Source organism: Symphalangus syndactylus, chromosome 21, assembly GCF_028878055.3.
Source record: "Symphalangus syndactylus isolate Jambi chromosome 21, NHGRI_mSymSyn1-v2.1_pri, whole genome shotgun sequence".
NCBI lineage: Eukaryota > Metazoa > Chordata > Mammalia > Primates > Hylobatidae > Symphalangus > Symphalangus syndactylus.
The window spans coordinates 50200524-50218599 of record NC_072443.2 but is presented as its reverse complement, the minus strand read 5'-3'; the positions used below and the strand labels follow the sequence as shown (position 1 = coordinate 50218599).

The 18076-nt window shown below is 49.0% G+C and overlaps 1 long non-coding RNA gene and 1 pseudogene across 1 annotated transcript; both read left to right on the top strand.

Moving 5' to 3' along the window:
• The first annotated feature begins 431 nt into the window (after positions 1–431).
• Positions 432–1583, top strand: LOC129471510 (splicing factor 3A subunit 2-like; annotated as a pseudogene).
• A 14692-nt stretch (positions 1584–16275) lies between these two features.
• On the top strand, positions 16276–18068 carry LOC129471518 (uncharacterized). The gene is made up of 3 exons (XR_008653614.2): positions 16276–16521; positions 17254–17481; positions 17607–18068. It is a non-coding gene; the product is annotated as an uncharacterized lncRNA (long non-coding RNA).
• Positions 18069–18076: the final 8 nt, after the last annotated feature.

Genomic DNA, 18076 nt, shown 5'->3' with positions numbered 1-18076 from the left:
ATGGATCAACCAGCTCTAAGGGCAAGAGCAGGATGCAGAGAAAAACAAGGAATACCCAGGAAGTGGGAGAAGCTGAATGGGAAATATGGTCTCCTCACTCTCAATGATCCAGCCTCTGGCAGAGGAGACTACAAGCGGTGAGGACGGGAGAAGAAGCAATGACAACTGAGCTGCAGCATGCAAAGGCTCATAATATACAGGTTTGATGACTGTTAACCTCTTGAATTTTGAGAACTAAGGTTAGATGCCTCCCTGGGGCCAAAGAGATAACAGATTTGGTGAAAGGTATTGAGGACAGGCTTAGTCCAGGCTGCTATAACAAATTACTACAGGTGTGCCAAACAAAGTCGTGGCAGTGGCCGATCGAGGAGGCCATAGTGTGGCCTCAGGCTCTGGTGTCTCCCAGTCTGCTAAAGCCCAATGCTGTCACCATGGACTTCCAGCATCGCACTGGGGACAAGACCAGGAGCAGGGGCATGGCCTCCTCCTCTGAGAGCAATCATGACTGCAGGGAGCATCTCTGGCAGCTGGCCCTGGAAACCATCGACATCAATAAGGACCCATACTTAATGAAAAACCACCTGGGCCCCTAAGAATGCAAGCTCTGCGTGATGCTTCTCAACAAGAAGGGGAGCTATCTGGCACATACCCAGGGGAAGAAGCACCAGACCAACCTGGCCAGGCGAGCAGCCAAGGAGGCTAAGGGGGTGGCATCATGCTGTGCCACCACTTCATGTCTGCATACGAACAGAGGATCAAGCCCCTGGACCGGCGTTGGCATGACCTGCTGATGGCCACTGAGCCCTACGAGACCATCACCTTCAAGGTGCCGAGCGGGGAGATCAACAAGGTAGAAGGCACGTTCTGGACACACTGGAACCGGGAGACCAAGCAGTTCTTCCTCCAGTTCCACTTTAAGATGGAGAAGCCCCAGCCTCTCCACTGGACCCCTGGGGTGAAGTGGCCTCCACCCCCGCCGATGAATGATCTGCCCCCTTGGCCGCTGCTGTCTGAGTCTTTGCCACCGCCCCTTCCAGGAGGTCTGCCTCTGCCACCCATGCCCCCTATGGGGCCTGCACCCTCAGGGCCCCTGGGACCACCTCAGCTGCCCCCGCCAGCTCCAGGGGTCCACCCCCCAGCCCCAGTGGTGCAACCCCACATCTGGGGTCCATCCTCCAGCCCCCGGGGTTCACCCATCAGCCCCTGGAGTCCACCCACCAGCTCATGGGGTTCACCCACCAGCCCCAGGGTTCCATCCTCCCCCATCAGTGGGGGTTCACCCCCAGGCCCCAGGGGTGCACCCAGCAGCCCCTGCCGTTCACCTTCAGGCCCTGGGAGTGCACCCACCAGACCTAGGGATGTACCCTCAGGCCCTGGGGGTCCACCCCCAATCTCCTGGGGTCCATCCATCAGTTCCTGGGGTCCATCTTCAGCCTCCTGGAGTTCACCCCTCAAATCCTGGGTACACCCCCAACTCCCATGCCTCCAATGCTGAGGCCACCCTCCCCTCCAAAGGTGCAGGGAACATACATCCCCTTCCCCCAACCAACTAAGAAGCTGCTCCCTTCCCAAGCAAGCCCCGCACTAGGTGCTCCTGCCTTTTCCATGGAGAGAATTACAGATATATTAAATATGAAACTAAAGGAAATCCAACATATAATTCATTTTCCTGAAAAAGAAGAAAGAATAAGTAAAATGAAAACAATATGTGAAGATGTAATCAAAGAAAATTATTTTAAAGATATACCTGAATTTGCAACTCAGACATAGCTGGATGAAGTTTCCAAATGTCAAGGGTAAATTTTAAAAAAGATAGTTTCTGTACCAAAAAAAAGCAGTTCCTGGTATGTGGTTGTCTTAAAGATATGCACACAACTTCTTTCTGTTCTTCTGTGCCTGAGGTGGTGCTTACTTCCTCTCCCCTTGAAAGTGGGCTGGACTTAATGGCTCATCTGTAGGTGACAGAAGGCAGCAGGAAGTGACAGTGATGGTATGTCACTTCTGAAGTTAGGTTATGAAAAGATGTGGATTCTAGCATGAGTTCTCTCTCTGTGTCTCTTCAGTCACTCATCAAGGGAGTAACCTGCCATCAAAACCTTCAAAAAGCCCATGTCACAAGGACCTGAGTGGGCCTGGAAGAAAATCCATCAGCCCTGGGTGAGCCTCAGGTAGCTGCAGCCCCATTCGTCAGCTTAGCCGCAACCTCACAGAGACTCCGAGCCGGAATCATCTAGCTAACCTGTTTCCAGATTTCGGACCCATAAAAACTGTGGGATAATAAGTATTTGTTGTTTTTAGCTGCTCAGTTTTGGGAAAATTTGTTCTGCAGCAATAAATAGCTAATACACAATACTAGGTGGAAACTTGTTCTCAGAATTGTCCATGTCTACACCCCATTCCAGAAGAGAGAGAGGGAAATCTACAAACTCAGAGTGAAAGTATGAACAAGAATGTTGCAGTTAGCTAAACTGTTCATATATATGTATGTAACAGGCAGACCTTCTCAAGCATGAAAAAGCTCGGGGCAAACAACAACCATGATCCTTTTTACAAAAAATTCACTTGGAACAATTCAAACAAAGCAACAAAGAAGTGATTAAAATATTAAAATTCATAAATGCAAAAGCCATGAGAAGAAGGTTAGTGTTTGACATCAAATCTACTTAAATATTCACTTAAATAAGTAAGACTAAATTGTGAGAAGTATGGTTACCAAGCAGAATACTAATATTATAGAGGCTGACAATGTAAAAAAATAATGATAAAAGTACAAAATCATGAGTGAGAAGGAGGAGAGGTAGGAGAAAGTATAAGCGTTCTAATTTCTTTATTTTTCTTACCAGGAAGTGAAAACATACAGTTGAAAATTGGAACTTGTTAATAATAATGACTTCAATTTCATTGTTTCATGATCATGTTTTTTTAAAGAAATCTTTGAGGAACTAACATCTTTTTTGAAAAAAAAGTCTGAAAATTTTGAATAAATAATTCCTACAGTTTTACTTTAGCCTTTTTTCTTAAAATTTCATTTATGTTTTATTTTACAATTAGCATGACCATATTTTATAAAATAGTATCTCTCTATATCCTATCTATTTAAATGTTTAGAGAGATATCTGGAATAATGATCATCATACATTGACAATAAATCATTATTGCAAGACTCCGAGATGATCATTGTCTTATATTTTGCTTTGTCTCCTTCAACTTTTTTTTTTTTTTTTTTGAGATGGAGTCCTGCTCTGTTGCCCAGGGTGGAGTGCAATGGTGTGATCTCAGCTCACTGCAACCTCCAAATCCCAGGTTCAAGCGATTCTCTTGCCTCAGCCTCCAGAGTACTTGGGACTATAGGCCACTGCCACTACGCCTGGTTAATTTTTTTTGTATTTTTAGTAGAGACGGGGTTTTGCCATATTGGCCAGGCTGGTCTGGAACTCCTGACCTCAGGCGATCCACCTACCTTGGCCTCCCAACCCTTCAACTTTTATATGTTGCTTGAGTTATTTGAAAAAAAGACGAGCATGTATTATTTTTGAGTTAATGTTTATTTTATAAAAGGAAACAGGAGATAAGTTGAATATTCAATTTAAGGAATAGGAAAAAATGCAAAATGACTCCAAGAAAATAATACAAAGGAACTAACAAAGGTAAAAGTATAAATTTGTGAATTAGCAAAAGTGAATTCGATCAATCAAATAAAAAACTTTCTTTGAAAAGGATGAGTAATATAGACAACTCTATGGTAAAAACTGATGTAGATATAAAGAGGAAAGACACAAATAACTAACAATAGGTAGAGGTCAAGTGCAATGGTTCACACTTGTAATCCTAACACTTTGGGAGGCTGAGATGGGAGGATCACTTGGGGCCAGGAGTTTGAGATCAGCATGAGGCAAAATAGTGAGATCCCGTCTCTACAAAAAATTTAAAGAATAGCCAAGTGTGATGGCACAGCTATTCGGGAGGCTGAGCTAGGAGCATCACTTAAGACCAGGAGTTCGAGGGTGCAATGAGCTGTGATCACGCCACTATGCTCCAACCTGGGCAACAGAGCAAGACCCTGTGGAAAAATAAAAAAGAAGAGGTCAAAGAAAGATGTGATGAGAAAAGGCAGGCAGGCTCACGTTCGTGCAGCCTAATGGGAGTTCCTTCAAGGAGCCTGGAAACACAGGCCTCTCCCTCCGTGCCCAGTGAGGGAAAACTTTACCTGCCAGGATGTGAGCACGGAGGGCAGCACGCACAACTCCAGCACCAGGATCTTGCTCAGGGTAACTGTTCCGGGACTTAGCCTGGTCAAGGCACCACCTAACTGCTCCTTCACAGAGACATCCTGCTCCTCACTGCCACCGTCTCAGAACAACCCCTGTTCCACCTCCCAGGCCCCTCTGGCTGGCTCTGTCTGGCCACGTTCTTGCAGGATCCACATAGACACACACAGGGGCCTGGCGAGGAGCTCAGTCCAGCAGATGATCCGCCTCATGAGGTCAGCTCAGATCTGATCCTGGGATGCCCAGGTGCTCCAAAGCCCTGGTGGCTCCCCAAGCCCGTGGTGACAGTACTTACCTGGGAACTCCAGGCCCCTTCTCTGCAAGACTTCAGATGTGTCCACCACCTGTGTAAGTCCCCTCTCTCAGGCCCCTCGGGGCTGCTGCCTCCTCTTCCTCCCAGCCTGGCTCAGGGGCAGTCACTCGCTGGCAGGTAAAGCTGTTCCCTGAGCTCCCCACTGGCCTCTGATCAGACCAGCTGGACGCCCCTTGGGCCTGAGTCCTGGGCCCATGGCTAATATCATCTGAACTAACATGTGATTGTCCAAGAGGAAACTGGTCTGACTCCCTCCCTCCCAGCTCCTCCCCACCTCAGGGGCATCAGCAGGCAGCAGCCCCTGCGGCCCCTGCCCCACAGGCCTCACCTGAGGACTGGACAAGGCAATATTGGAAAGTGCGCAAGGGCACCTCAGCCTCTGTGGGGTGCTTTGTGCATGTTTGTTAAATAAACACAGATGATTACATTAATGGCCACTGGGACACGGTAAGCGCCAGCCTTTCCCTGTGTGAAGGGGCACCCCAGACCCTAAGTTCAGAATTCCTTGCTACTTTTGTAACACATCAAGTGAGTTCCCACCTCCAGGCCTTTGCCAGTCCCTCCCATCCTGAAACACGACTCCTCTGTGAAGCCTTCGTTCGGCCCCAGCTCTGGGCTCCCACAGCACCTAAGTGCACATGGATGCCCATCCCACTGCAATGAGCTGCTGTCACCGCCCCCCACCCCCGCCCAAAGACTGAGAGCTTCTCAGGGCCGGGTCTCACAGATGTGATCCTCCCCAGCAAAGGCACACGGGCCCTGCCCTGCTTGCATGTCACAATGTGCATTTGGAAAACACTGGGCCAACCCGTGCAAGCCAGGGGTCTTCACAACAGGCCGTCCCACAGCCTTCAGTGTGTGTAGGTCCCCAGAGCAATGCTGGGTTTTGCAGTGTGTCCCCACAGACTGCTCTGTTTTGGGATATCTGTTAACAAGTCTCACTGCCTGTGTTCCATTAGAGCAATCTGGGAGAGCCCCCAGGCACTGGGGACAAGACCCTCTTCCCACTGGGTGGGGTAGGGAGGCATTGGTCCTACTCTAGGGCCTCTCCCCTAGCCTCTATCCCAGCTGTCTCTGGAGTGGGCAGGGAGTGACTTTTCAACCCATTGTCCGCTTGGGTCCTGTGTGCCCAACTGGGCTTGAGCCTGGAGTTACAGGGGCTGGTGCCCAGTCCCATTTCCCCACTGGCTTGCTGGGCAACCCTGGGCAAGTCCCTTCCCATTTCTGGCCTTGGTTAACACAAAGAGGGACTTAGTAGATTCTCCCTGGCACCTTCTAGCTCTCACATCTCAGGAGGAGCCAGGGCCTCCCACAGGGCTAAGGGAAGGGGAGTTTGGCCTCTGGGATAAACCAGGAGAAACTGAGGGCTGCCAGACATCATCTCAGAAAATGGTCAGAAGCTGCAGATTCTGACCTCCCAAGGACTTTTGTGACTTCCCCACATGGCCACTTCTGTTAGGAGAGGAACCTACCCACCCTGTCTGTGTGGTTAGCATTTGGGAGAAGGGAGTCCCACCGAGCCTTGGGAGAGGCCAGAAAGGGCCTCTCTGGGTGTGAGGGTGGGGACTTCCTGTGGGACAATGTGGCAGGAACCCTCCCTGCCCCTCGGGGTGCTGGCCTGGGACAGGGGTGGGAGGTGGGATCCGGGCAGGTGGTTACCTACCTTGTGGTGCTGCCCTTGGAGATCCAGGATGTCCCGATTGGTGACAGACCAGTGGAAGGTCAGGCCTGGCATGGCATTGCCAAAGGAGAAAGGGTTCTGGTGGTTGGTGATCCAGGTGATATAGATGGACATCGGTGGGGAGAAGTCAGGCCTGGTGACCAGCGGGGTGCCAGCACTGGGAATGCCCCCAGAAGCTGTGCTGCCTCCTTCAAGTAGTGGGAGATGTACCCAATTCTTCCCCAGCTAGAGAAGGACATGGCACAAGTTTGGGAATTTTGATGAAATTCCAAACAGTTAAACCAGAGGCAGGACTGTTTTCCCCACGCTGTGCCTCCCCTGCCGCTGGCTGCGCCTCACCATGGCCAAAAGACCCATTTTTGGAAGGAGTCCCTGGAGTCAATATTGTTGCTTAGCATATTGGCATAGTCAGCATGGTCAGTATCATTGCTTAGTATTTTAGCAGGGTTGGTGTGGTCAGTATTGTTGCTTTTTGTTTTAGTGTAGTTAATACAGTCAGTAATGTTGCTTAGCATCTTAGCATAAATGTACAATCAGTATCATTGCTTAGTATTTTTGTGCAGTTAGCATGGTCAGTATGGTTGCTTAACCATTCATGTAGTTAGTACAGTCAGTATGGTTTCTTAATATTTTAGCATAGTTAGTATAGGCAGTGTCAATGTTGAGTATTGCTAGCATAGTTGGTATGGTCAATATCATGTCTAAGCATGTTAAGAGTTGTTAGTCTAGGCCGGGCGCGGTGGCACACACCTGTAATCCCAGCACTTTGGGAGGCCGAGGTGGGCGGATCGTGAGGTCAGGAGATCAAGACCATCTTGGCTAACACGGTGAAACCCCATCTCTATTAAAAAATACAAACAATTAGCCGGGCGTGGTGGTGGGTGCCTGTAGTCCCAGCTACTTGGGAGGCGGGAGGCTGAGGCAGGAGAATGGCATGAACCTGGGAGGTGGAGCTTGCGGTGAGCCGAGATCACACCACTGCACTCCAGCCTTGGCTAAAGAGTGAGACTCTGTCTCCAAAAAAAACAAAAAAAAAACAAAAAAAAGAAGAGTCTAGTATCATTGCTTAGTATTTCAGCATAGTCAATATAGTCACTATTGTTGCCTTAATAAATTAGCTATAATTTATAGGTGCTATAATGTATTTCCTTAGTATTATAGCATAGTCAGTTTAGTCAGTATTCTAGCACAGATAGTATTCTAGATAGTAACAATAGTTAGTTACTATGCTAGAACAATATTATTGTTGCATAGCGTCTTCAGTGTAGTCAGTATAGTCACTAACATTGCTTAGTATTCTAGTGTAGTCAGTATCATTAGCACTGTTAGTGCAGTAAGTATAGTTAGTATCATCACTTATGCACAGTCAGTATAGTTAGGATGGTTGGTTATGTATTTCAGTATGGTCACTATAGTCAGAATCATTGCTTAGTATTCCTGAGTAGTCAATATAGTCAGTACGGTTGCTTAATGTGTTAGCATTGTCAGCATAGTTAGTGTAGTTGCTTAGTATTTCAGCATAGTCAGTATAGTGTGGTTGCTTATGGTTTTAGCATAGTCAATACAGGTAGTATTGTTGCTTAGTAGTTCAGTGTGGTTAGCACAGTGAGTATTGTTGCTTATCATCATTAGAGCCATCAGTATGGTCAGCACCAGTATTTTAGCATAGCCAGTATAGTCAGTGTCATTGCTTAGCATTTTAACGTGGTCAGTACTGCCAGTATGATTGCTTAGTATTTTACTGCAGTTAGCAAAGTTAGTATCTGTATCAATTTATTCTTGCTTTGCTTGAAAGAAAACTCGAGACTGTGTAATTTATAAAGAAAAGAGATTTCATTGGCTGATGGTTCCACTGGCTGTACAGGAAGCATAATGCTGTTATCTCCTCAGCTTCTGGGGAGGTCTCAGGAAACTTAAGGCAGAAGGCGAAAGAGAGTCAGTATTTTACACACCTGGAGCAGGAGAAAAAGAGGGGGTGGGGAGTCATTACACACTTTTAAACAACCAGATCTCATGACACCTCACTTACTATGCAGCACTAAAAGGGGAGAGTCCTAAACTGTTCATGAGAACTCTGCCCCTATGATCCAACCACCTCCAACATTGGGAATTACAATTAGACATGAGATTTGGGTGAGGACAGAGATCTAAATCATCTTTCTGTCTTGGGGCCCTCCCAAATCTCATGTCCCTATAACATTTCAAAATACAATCATACCTTTCCCCCAGTCTCCCAAAGTTTTAACTCATTCCAGCATTAACTCAAATGTCCACAGTCCAATATCTTGTCTGAGACAGGCTAGTCCCTTCTACCTATGAGCTTGTGAAATGAAAAACAAGTTAGTTATTTCTCAGATACAATGAGGGTATAGGCATTGGGTAAATACTCCCTTACCAAAAGGGAGGAATCTGCCCTAACAAAGGGGCTGCAGGCCCCATGAGATCCTGAAACCCAGCATGGCAGTCATCAACTCCTAAAGCTCCAAAGTAACCTTCTTTGACTCCATGTCTCACATCCAGGGAACAGTAGTGCAAGGGGTGGGCTCCCAAGGCTTTGGGCAGCTTTGCTTCCAAGGCTTTGCAAGGTACAACCTCTATGGCTGCTTTCACAGGCTTGTGTTGACTGCCTACACCTTTTTCAGGCACAGCATGCAACTGCCAGTGGATCTACCCTTCTAGGGGCTCCTTTTTACTTACGCAAATTTCTGTAGTTTGCTTTAATTCCTCCCCTGAAAATGGGCTTTTCTTTTCTACCATATGGCTGGTGTGCAAATTTCTCAAACATTTACACTCTGCTTCCTTGTCAAATATAAGATCCACTTTTGTATCATTCCTTTGCCTGTGCATATAAGCATCAGAGGTCATTAGAAGCAGCCGGGCCACATCTTGAACACTCTGCTGCTTAGAAATTTCTTCTGCCAGGTACCCTCAATCATCACTCCCAATTTCAAAGATCAGATCACTAGTGCAGGGGCACAATGCCTCCATGGGCTTTGCTAACACGTAACAAAAGTGACCTTTGCTCTAGTTCCCAAAAAGTTCCTCATCTCCATCTGAGACGTAATCAGCCTGGACTTTATTGTCCATATCACTATGAGCATTTCAGTCACAACCATTTAAGTGATCTCTAGGAAGTTCCAAACTTTCCCTCAGCTTCATGTCTTCAGAGCTCTGAACCCCCAACACTCTTCCAATCTCTGTCCATTACCCAGTTCCAAAGTCACTACCACATTTTCAGGTACCTTCAGAGCCATGCCTGACTCCTCAGTACCAATTTGCCATATTAGTCCATTCTCACAATACCTTATAAGAATACCTGAGACTGGGTAATTTATAAAGAAAAGGGTTGGAATTGGCTCATGGTTCCACAGGCTGTACAGGAAGCATGTTACTGTCACCTGCTTCCCTTCTAGGAGAGGTCTCAAGAAACTGACAGTCATGGTGGAAGGTGTTATGGATGCAGCACTCCCTGGCTTGAGCAAAAGCAGGATAGAGAGTAGGGAATACTTCACCCTGTATAACAAACAGATTTCGTGAGAACTAACATTACCAAGTACTCACTCAGTATATTGCACCAAGGGGAAATGGTACTGAACCATTCATGAGAATTTTGCCCCCATTATTCAATCACTTCGAACCAGACCCCACATCCAACACTGGGGATTACAACTGAAAATGATATTTCGGTGGAGACACATATCAGTATCATTAATTAGCACTGTTGGTCTAGTGAGTATACTTAGTATAGTTGCTTACTATTTTAGCACAGTCAGTATAGATAGTATAATTTCTTAATATTTAAGCATAGGTAGTATAGTCAGTATCGTTGCTTAGCAGTTTAGTGCAGCTAGTATAGTTAATATGGTTAGTTAATATTTTAGTGAAATTTGTATATGTTAGCATGGTTTCTTTATATTTTAGTATAGTTATTACAGTCAGTATTATTTATTTGTATTATAGCATAGTTATAATAGTCATTATTATTGCTTAGTTTTGTTAGTGTACTTGACATAATCAGTATGGTAGCTTAGTATTTTAACATAGTTTTTATGGTTGCTCAATATTTTAGTGTAGTCAGTATCATTGATATGGTTGCTTAATGTTTTACTGTGATCAGTACAGTCCATATTGTTGCTTAGTATTTTGTAGTAGTCAGCACACTCAGTATCATTGTGTAGTACTGTTAGTGTAGTTAGTCGGTATTGTTCCTTAGTTTCTTTGCATAGTCTGTAACAACAGCATCTTTGCTTATAGTTATTACAGTAGGTATAGTTACTTAGTCTTTTAGCATAGTCAGCATGGTTTTTAGTATTTTAGCAGTTTGTATAGTCAATATGGTTGCTTAGTGTTTTAGCATAGTTGGTATAGTCAGTATCATTGCTTAGTATTCTCGCGTAGTGTTTATAGTCAGTTTAGTTGCTTAGTATTTTAGTGTAGTTAGTATCATTGCTTAGTATTTTAGCATAGGTATTATAGTCAAGATTATTAGTGTATTTAGTATAATTAGTGTGGTTTGTTAGTATTGTCAACCTGGTTAGTATAATTAGTGTTTTCATTAGTTAGAATAGTTTATAGAGGTTGATTTGTAGTCAGCATAGTTAGGAGGCACTATGGAGCTGGGCTTGGCCTCAAACTCACCTGATGAGGAGATCCAAAAGTACAGGATTTTTTGAGACCATCAGTTGGGGTACATTCAGTGACCTCAAACCGGCCCAGCATATGCTAACTGGGACCCAGTGGCCATCAAAATCATCTCTAAGAAGCGTGGCTTCCCCAGCATCACTCTCCAGAGAGAGAGATAAGTATCATGAAGACCCTCAATCACCTGAACATCATTCAACTCTACCAGGTGATTGACACAGCAAACACTGTCCATTTAGTGATGGAGTACACTGGAGGACGAGAGCTGCACCACCAGATACGCCACCATGGCCATATCGAGGAGGAGGAGGCCTGGACCATGTTCAGGCAGATTCTGTCAGCACTGCAGTACTGCCACAGAACATCGCACATCAAGAGCTAAAGCTGCAAAACATCCTACTGGATGAAGAACACAATGTTAATATCACTGACTTTGGCTTCAGCATGACACTTAGGGAGGGGAAGAGGCTGAGAACCTTTCATATGGCTTACTCTTGTGTAGCCCCAGAACTCTTCCTGGGCCATGGGTACCAATGCCCTACCATCAGTGCCTGGAGCCTTGGCATCATCCTGTACACTATGTTGGCCAGGACCCTGCCATTTTACTTGGAGAACTCTAAGGACCTACAGAAAAAAATTACTCAAAGAAGGTACCACTCACCAACTTCTTTTCATTTCTAATGGAAAGCATCAGAGTATCTAGTGGAAAAACATCAGAGCACAGTCCCTTCCTCCTGTAGGCCCCACCTGAACTTGCCCATCTGCGAAAGTTTCCACCTTCCCTGTGGAGTCAAAGAGGACACAAAGCCAGCTGGCCTTTCACATTTTCAGATGCCTGAGGAGGACCAGGAGTCAGGGCAACAGGCCACTGTTCCTGCCAGTCCCCTACCAGTTCTGCAGATGAAATGAACCATTTCACGCAAAGCACCCTAGCATGGCCCTGTGGCCTTGCTCTTCTCCCAGAGCACCAGCAGCAGTGGGGAAGATCCAGAAGGATCATTGTCCCAGGGAACATCCCAGGAAGCCAGCTCCCTCCATGCTGGGCAGCCAGATGGTATAACCTCAGCCTCTGTGAATAAAATGAGCCAGGGCTTCCACAGGGCTGCCAGAAGATGTCTCAATTTCATGCTGAAATTACTTTGTTCCTGCCAAGCCCAAAAACCTCATCTTAATAAGATAGCACTGACAAATCAGGTGGATAGCTGTGACCAAGACAAAACCAAATAGTTTGGGTAGCCAAGCAGCACTGCCTGCATTTGATTATATTTATTATGTTTATAAACATTATTTCAATTGGCAAATCATATTTGTATTCATTCAGGGGGTACAGTGTGATGATTAGATAGATGTGTGCACTGGAATGATGAAATCAACCTACTTAGCATATTCATAACCTCAGAAAGACAAATTTCTCATGATGTCATTGAAGTGTTGGTGTAAAAAAGTTGACCTCATAGAAGTAGAGAGTAGGTTGATGGTGATCAGAAGCTGGGAGGCAGCAGAGGTAGGGAATGGAGAGCTGCTGGTCAAAGGACCAAAGTCTCAGATGGACAGGAGGAAGAGGTTTTGACATCTAGTACACAGCAGGGTGACCAGAGCCAATGAGAACATATTGCATATTGCAAAAACACCTCACAGTCTCCACATCAAAGGTCTCCCTGCATTTAGAGTGGAGACAATGAAGATACTTAAGTCCAAGAACATTAAAACCTGACATTGAAACGTCGACAATGTGTGGACTTCAACAGCTGCAAGTAGGAGCCAGGCAAGACGCCCAGGCTGCCGTCTGCCCAGCATGCCTGGCCCAGAGGACTCATCCAGCAGAGGACAGAGGTGTCCAAACTGCCACAGGGGTCTCTCAGCACCCACCATCAGACACTGATGCCCATTTTACAGATGAGGGAACCGGCCGCCTGAAGGGCACTCCTGGCTTGTACAATGCCTTTCTGAGAATCCACCCTCCAGATGGATGTAGCCTGGGTCAGGGAGCCAGGCCTGGAGGTTGGTGGGGGTGGGCTGGACTTCAGCCCCCATGTGCCCTCTTGGCTGAGTGCCCCCTTGGCTGGGGAGAGGGTGGGAGTGTTGTGGGGCCCCTTGTCTTCCCAGTGTGCTGCTGTCCTTAAGATCCACTTTTGGGGCGAGGGTCCTCCAGGTGTCAATGCTGAATCTCCCTCTACCAATGCCATTTTGGCACCCCAGAGAGAGGGTCCCTTTGGGCCCCACTTGGGCTCCCCAAGGGTCCCTCAGAGCCTTCCCTACCTTGCTGCCATCCACCCTCTGGAAGTGCCAGCCCCATGAGAGGAGGTGCCTTCCCAAGATCTGGCCTCCACTTGCATCAGACAAGGCCAGAGTTGTTTCTGACCTGTGACCTGTGGTAGAGCTTGACATCTCTTCTCCAGAAGCTAGGGCTCCAGGCTCAGCGAGCTGGGTTGGGTCAAGGGAAAGGGCTCCAGGCACCTGGGCAAAATCAACAGACAGAAAGCACCCTCCAGTGTCCACCCAGGCTGTGCCTCGGGAGCCATGAAGCCCTTGGTGCGGGCCGGGCAACCTTGGCTTGTTCATTTCTTTGCTGCCAGTGGCCTCCATTTGGGGGAACATTCTCAGGAAGAACTTACAGCCACGGAGTGGGGGGAACAGGCCTGAGCAGGGCCGGCTCCCTAGAGGCAACCCACAGAGCAGGGTCAGGCCGTGGGGGTCTCCTGCTCCACTGTCCAGGTAAGGAAACCAAGGCTGAAGAGAGAGCAGGTAGGATCCCCAATGATATCTGGCCAATAATGGATGGAAAAGCATTGGCTGTTTACCCCATCCCAGGCTGCTCCGTGCCCACCCAGGCACTTCCCAGTACTCTGCTTTGTCCCCCTTCTCAGGTTCTGAAGTTGTCCTGTTTTATGCCCATCACCCGCACTGGAGCAGGGACCTTGACTCCCTCACAGCCACACAGGCCTTGCCCCCGTAGGCCCTCAATCAATATTTGTGGAATCAGTGAGATGGGATTCAAGCCCGAGGTGTGTCTGCAGAGCATTGGAAGTACAGCCCTGGGTCCCCGAGGCTACCCGGCAGAGCAGGCCTGGGACACACAGGGGTAATGGACGCCTACTGAGACTCTGGGGAACATTGGTGGAACTGTCACTCACTAAGCTTATTTGCTCGTCCAATTTGGGGATCCTGAGCTCCCTACTGGGCAAGCCTAGTGGGTTCACAGCTGCCCCCGAGGGTTTCCTAGGCAACCTCAAATCAGACTCTGCTCCTTAGTTGCCAGCACCTATTACTAAAGAAGCAGGGGCAAGAAGAATGGAGGCATCATAGCCATAGGGGTAAGGAGAAGGCAAAGAGTTTTCCACTTCCAGTGATGGTAGCAGTGGTGGCCACCTGGCCCAGGGCACCGTCTCTTTCTCCTGTCTGTCCCCTGCTTCCTCTGCCCTGTCACCTCCCCCTTCCTCCCTATCCAGCTCACTACAGTCCTTTCTCCACCTTTCCAAGGTAGATGCAGCTTGCTGCTCTCCTGAGGCCCCCACTAATGCTGTGGCTTCTGGTCCCGCTGACCTCTTGGACTTTACTTCCCTGGCCCCCACACCCACCTCCTTTCTGTTTGTCCCAGCCCCACACCCAATTTCCTCTCCCCCAGCACCTCCTTTGCCATTCCTAATCCCCTCATCCTGATTCCTCTTCTAGGTTTTCTCTGGCTAAATTGTCTTTTATATACTTGCTAATATCTGTCTCCTTTTCCCCCAGACCTCCTCCTGGGCAACACGGAATGATGAAAATCTAGAAACAGGAATCTCACTCCCAGCCCTAGCCAGGACTCAGGTTTTGTGAAGGGGCTGGTGCTGGAGGAAAAGCAAACCCCACCAAACCAACACCTAGTCTGGAGCCTGGGCTAAGTGCCACTCAAAACGCATTTCCTCCCTTTACTTTCCTATAGCCCAAGAATTCTTTCTGAAAAGTGTGGCCCTTGAGAACCATCTAAAAGCATCACAGGGTGGAGAGGCAAGGGTCCTGAGAGCTGCTTTTGCTGTCCCTTGTCCCCAGTTTTCTTGAAGAAGCCAAGCTCCAGAGAAGAGGTGGCTTTTGGGGGGTTTGGATTACATTCCAAGTCTAATTCTCAGTCCAGCAACCCTGCTCCCAGCTGCTCCCTTCATCTGTCCACTTGGCCAAGGAAGGGGCGGGTCGGTCCACACCCCCTTCCTGGCTGTAGACGACAACCATCAAAAGGCTGTCCGTGGAGCTGGGGCCCCAGAACCATGTCTCCGTAGAAAGGTACCAAGGAGCTGGAACCTTTTAGCCTCAAGGAGAGCATGAGGGAGCCAGCACCCTTCTGAAACCTAAACTGCATTCTGGCCTGAGCTGTTTTGCACTGTCTGTGCCCTAGAAGGCTGTGAAGGCCTCTAGGTGGGTCTTCCTGTTTCCCCATCTTCTGAGGCCCAGGGCTTCCTCAGAGCCTCCGTGGGTCCCATCACACAGTGTCTGGGTCCTGCCTGCCTGGCTCATTCCCCCACCCCCACCCGCTGCCCTATTTCCATCCCTGGGACAGCCAGCTGGGCACTGCCATTCCCTCTCTTAGAAGACTTCCACAGGCCCTGCCCAGCCCTTTTGCCAATTAAATGAATGTCACCTACTCAGAGAAACCCTCCCTGAGCACCCATCTGCAGTAGGGTCACCCCCATCTTCCTGCCTCACTTTTCCTGGTGTTTCCTTCCTGGCCCCTGTCCCTACTGGGAATTTTCTGCACTGATAGACTAGTCTCTCTCACCCACCTGGGGGCCAGCGTGTCTGTCTTCTCTATCCCAGCACACCGAATGATCATTTGTGGGCGTGAATGAAACAGGAAGGCCCCCGAGGTGCTGGGGTTGAGAGCCCTTCACCCCAGGGGAGGAAGGAGCCTTGAGGAAGGGGAGAGGACCCGAGTTAGTGCCCTCTCCCCACCCCAAGGGTCAGCCCTGGGCAGGGCGAGCCACTGCGCCTTGGAGGTCCTGTCGCCTGTGCCCTTGACGGGTGGCCCGCAGGGGATGTGGCCGCACTTGGTCAGCTGTGGTCCTGGAGCAGCCGCGTCCGGGCGGGCGGCACTGAGGAAGTATCAACTTCACAACCCAGGACTCCAAAGGACCCATGGGAGTGTCAGGAGGCTCATGGGAGTGACCAGCGCTTTAAGGTCCCTGGGGACCCAGCGGAGTGGGCCCGGGTGAGGCATCTGGAGGCGCTGAGCCGGGCCGGGAGCCGCGGGACCCACAGAGGGCGCCGGTCCGTGTGGAGGCAGCAGTGCCTGGAGAGAGGAGGCCCCGGCTGCCAGCAGGGGTCAGGCTCTGCCTGGGGGTACCTGGCTCGGTCTTCCAGGCCGGGCTACGTTTCTTTGCCCAGGCTGGGCGGGGCCGTTGGCAGTTGAAAAGCCCCGCTCCAATCGCGTCACGGTCGCCTGGCCCCGCCCCCGTCTCCATGGAAACCCGCACCGCCGAACCACTTGTCAGCAGCTGCTCTGGAGCCTGGCGCCTGCCTTGCGCGCCCTGTTTGCCTCACGCGGACGGTGCTGCCCAGGCTGTCCCCGACTCAAGACACCGTAATGTCTATCCACCGGTCGACTCCTGGGCCCCTTCCCCGCGGGGCGGGCAGTAGGGCACGGCGGGGTAAGAATCTGTTGTAACCAAGGAAGGGAACTGCCCCCAGGCCCAGAGAGTTTGGAGACTGAGGTACTATCACCAACAGCCCAGGTCCCTGGCAGCTGGGCCCTGCCCTAGAGTCTTCCTGCAGCAGGGCTCTCCTCCACAGGGGCTGTGAATGTTTCCCCGGGATGGGGCTGAAGCCAGAGCCCAGAGGTTCCTCCCCGCCCCCGGGGAATCTGTTCCGTTTGCCCCCCTGGGGAATCCGTCACTCGCCGTCCTCGGGCTGCAGGGAAGGAGGCTCTGAGGGCACGATGGCCAGCTTCTCCCCTGCAAGGACAGGAGCCCCAGGGAAGGCATTCCTGCTCTGGGGACTGCCTCCCTCTCCCACATCAGAGCCAGCCCTCGCAGAAGCTAGGCCAAGCTGACCACTCTGTCTTTGGTCTCTGCCAGGGATCTGAAAGAACATCCAGCCCCACGTGTGTTCCCCTCCTGACTCAGGCTAGGCCACATCTAAGCCTGCCAGGGAAGCTGGTCTCCTCAGAAACTCCCTGCACTGATGTCTAGATGTCCAGAGTCCCAATAGAAGACTGTCTCTTAAAAAATATAAATAAAAATAAAAGGATAAAGGGGACATCTTCCTTGTTCTGTTTCCTTTCTTCTTCAGTTCTTCCAAACTCTGACTTTTGCTCAGGCTAATAGGAAAGGCATCTTCCTGCTGCCTGAAGTTATTGTCTCATGTTCCCTTTTCCTTCCTAGGGATCTTCTAAACAGCATCAACTAGATTGCAGCCATCTGACCCCTGCTCACTTCAACAGCATTCATTTCTCCTTCACCTCTGCTCATTTTTGGATCTTTCGGCATTTTCCCCAAATACACCAGCCTTCCCCTGCTTCTGTGGTTCAGCTGGGCTGCCTCCCTCTGATACCCTCTTCCAGTGCTTATTGTCTGGGCCAATGATTCTTCAGTTCATCACATCCAGCTCAGGTATTATTCTTCTCTTTAGAACTACTTCCTCATTTACATTTCCTATTTTTGACATCTCTCCTAGAAGGGCTCTGATCTCCTGAAGACAGGTGCTATCTTCCATGTGTTTATTCCCTAACACTTAGCACAGACCGAGGTGTTCAGGAAGTGCTTGTGGAGTCAAGGCATGAAATAAGCTATGTGGGCCCAGGGCAAGAGGAGTGGCATGAGGCAGTCCCTGAACATCGTAGTCTGTACTCCACTTCCCGGACTTGTGGCTCCCTGGATGAGCAGAGTAGGAAGAAGAGGAATTTGAGATCCCAGCCTCTCATGTGAGGACAAAAGGAGAAGTAAATTATGGTAATATATGTTCTGGTAAGATGTGACATGTGTGAATCACTAGTTCATTCATTCAGTAAAACTATATTCTGTGCCTACTATGAGCCAGGCACTGTGATAAACTCTGGGGCTAGAGTTGTGGACCAAAGGATAAGGCCCTTTTCTCACAGAACTCACATTCCACTCGAGGTGATGGAGACAGGGGTAGGGCAGACAACAAGCAAGGAAACCAGAAATTATAGGAGGCCATTGAAAATAACAATAAATGTGTCATGAA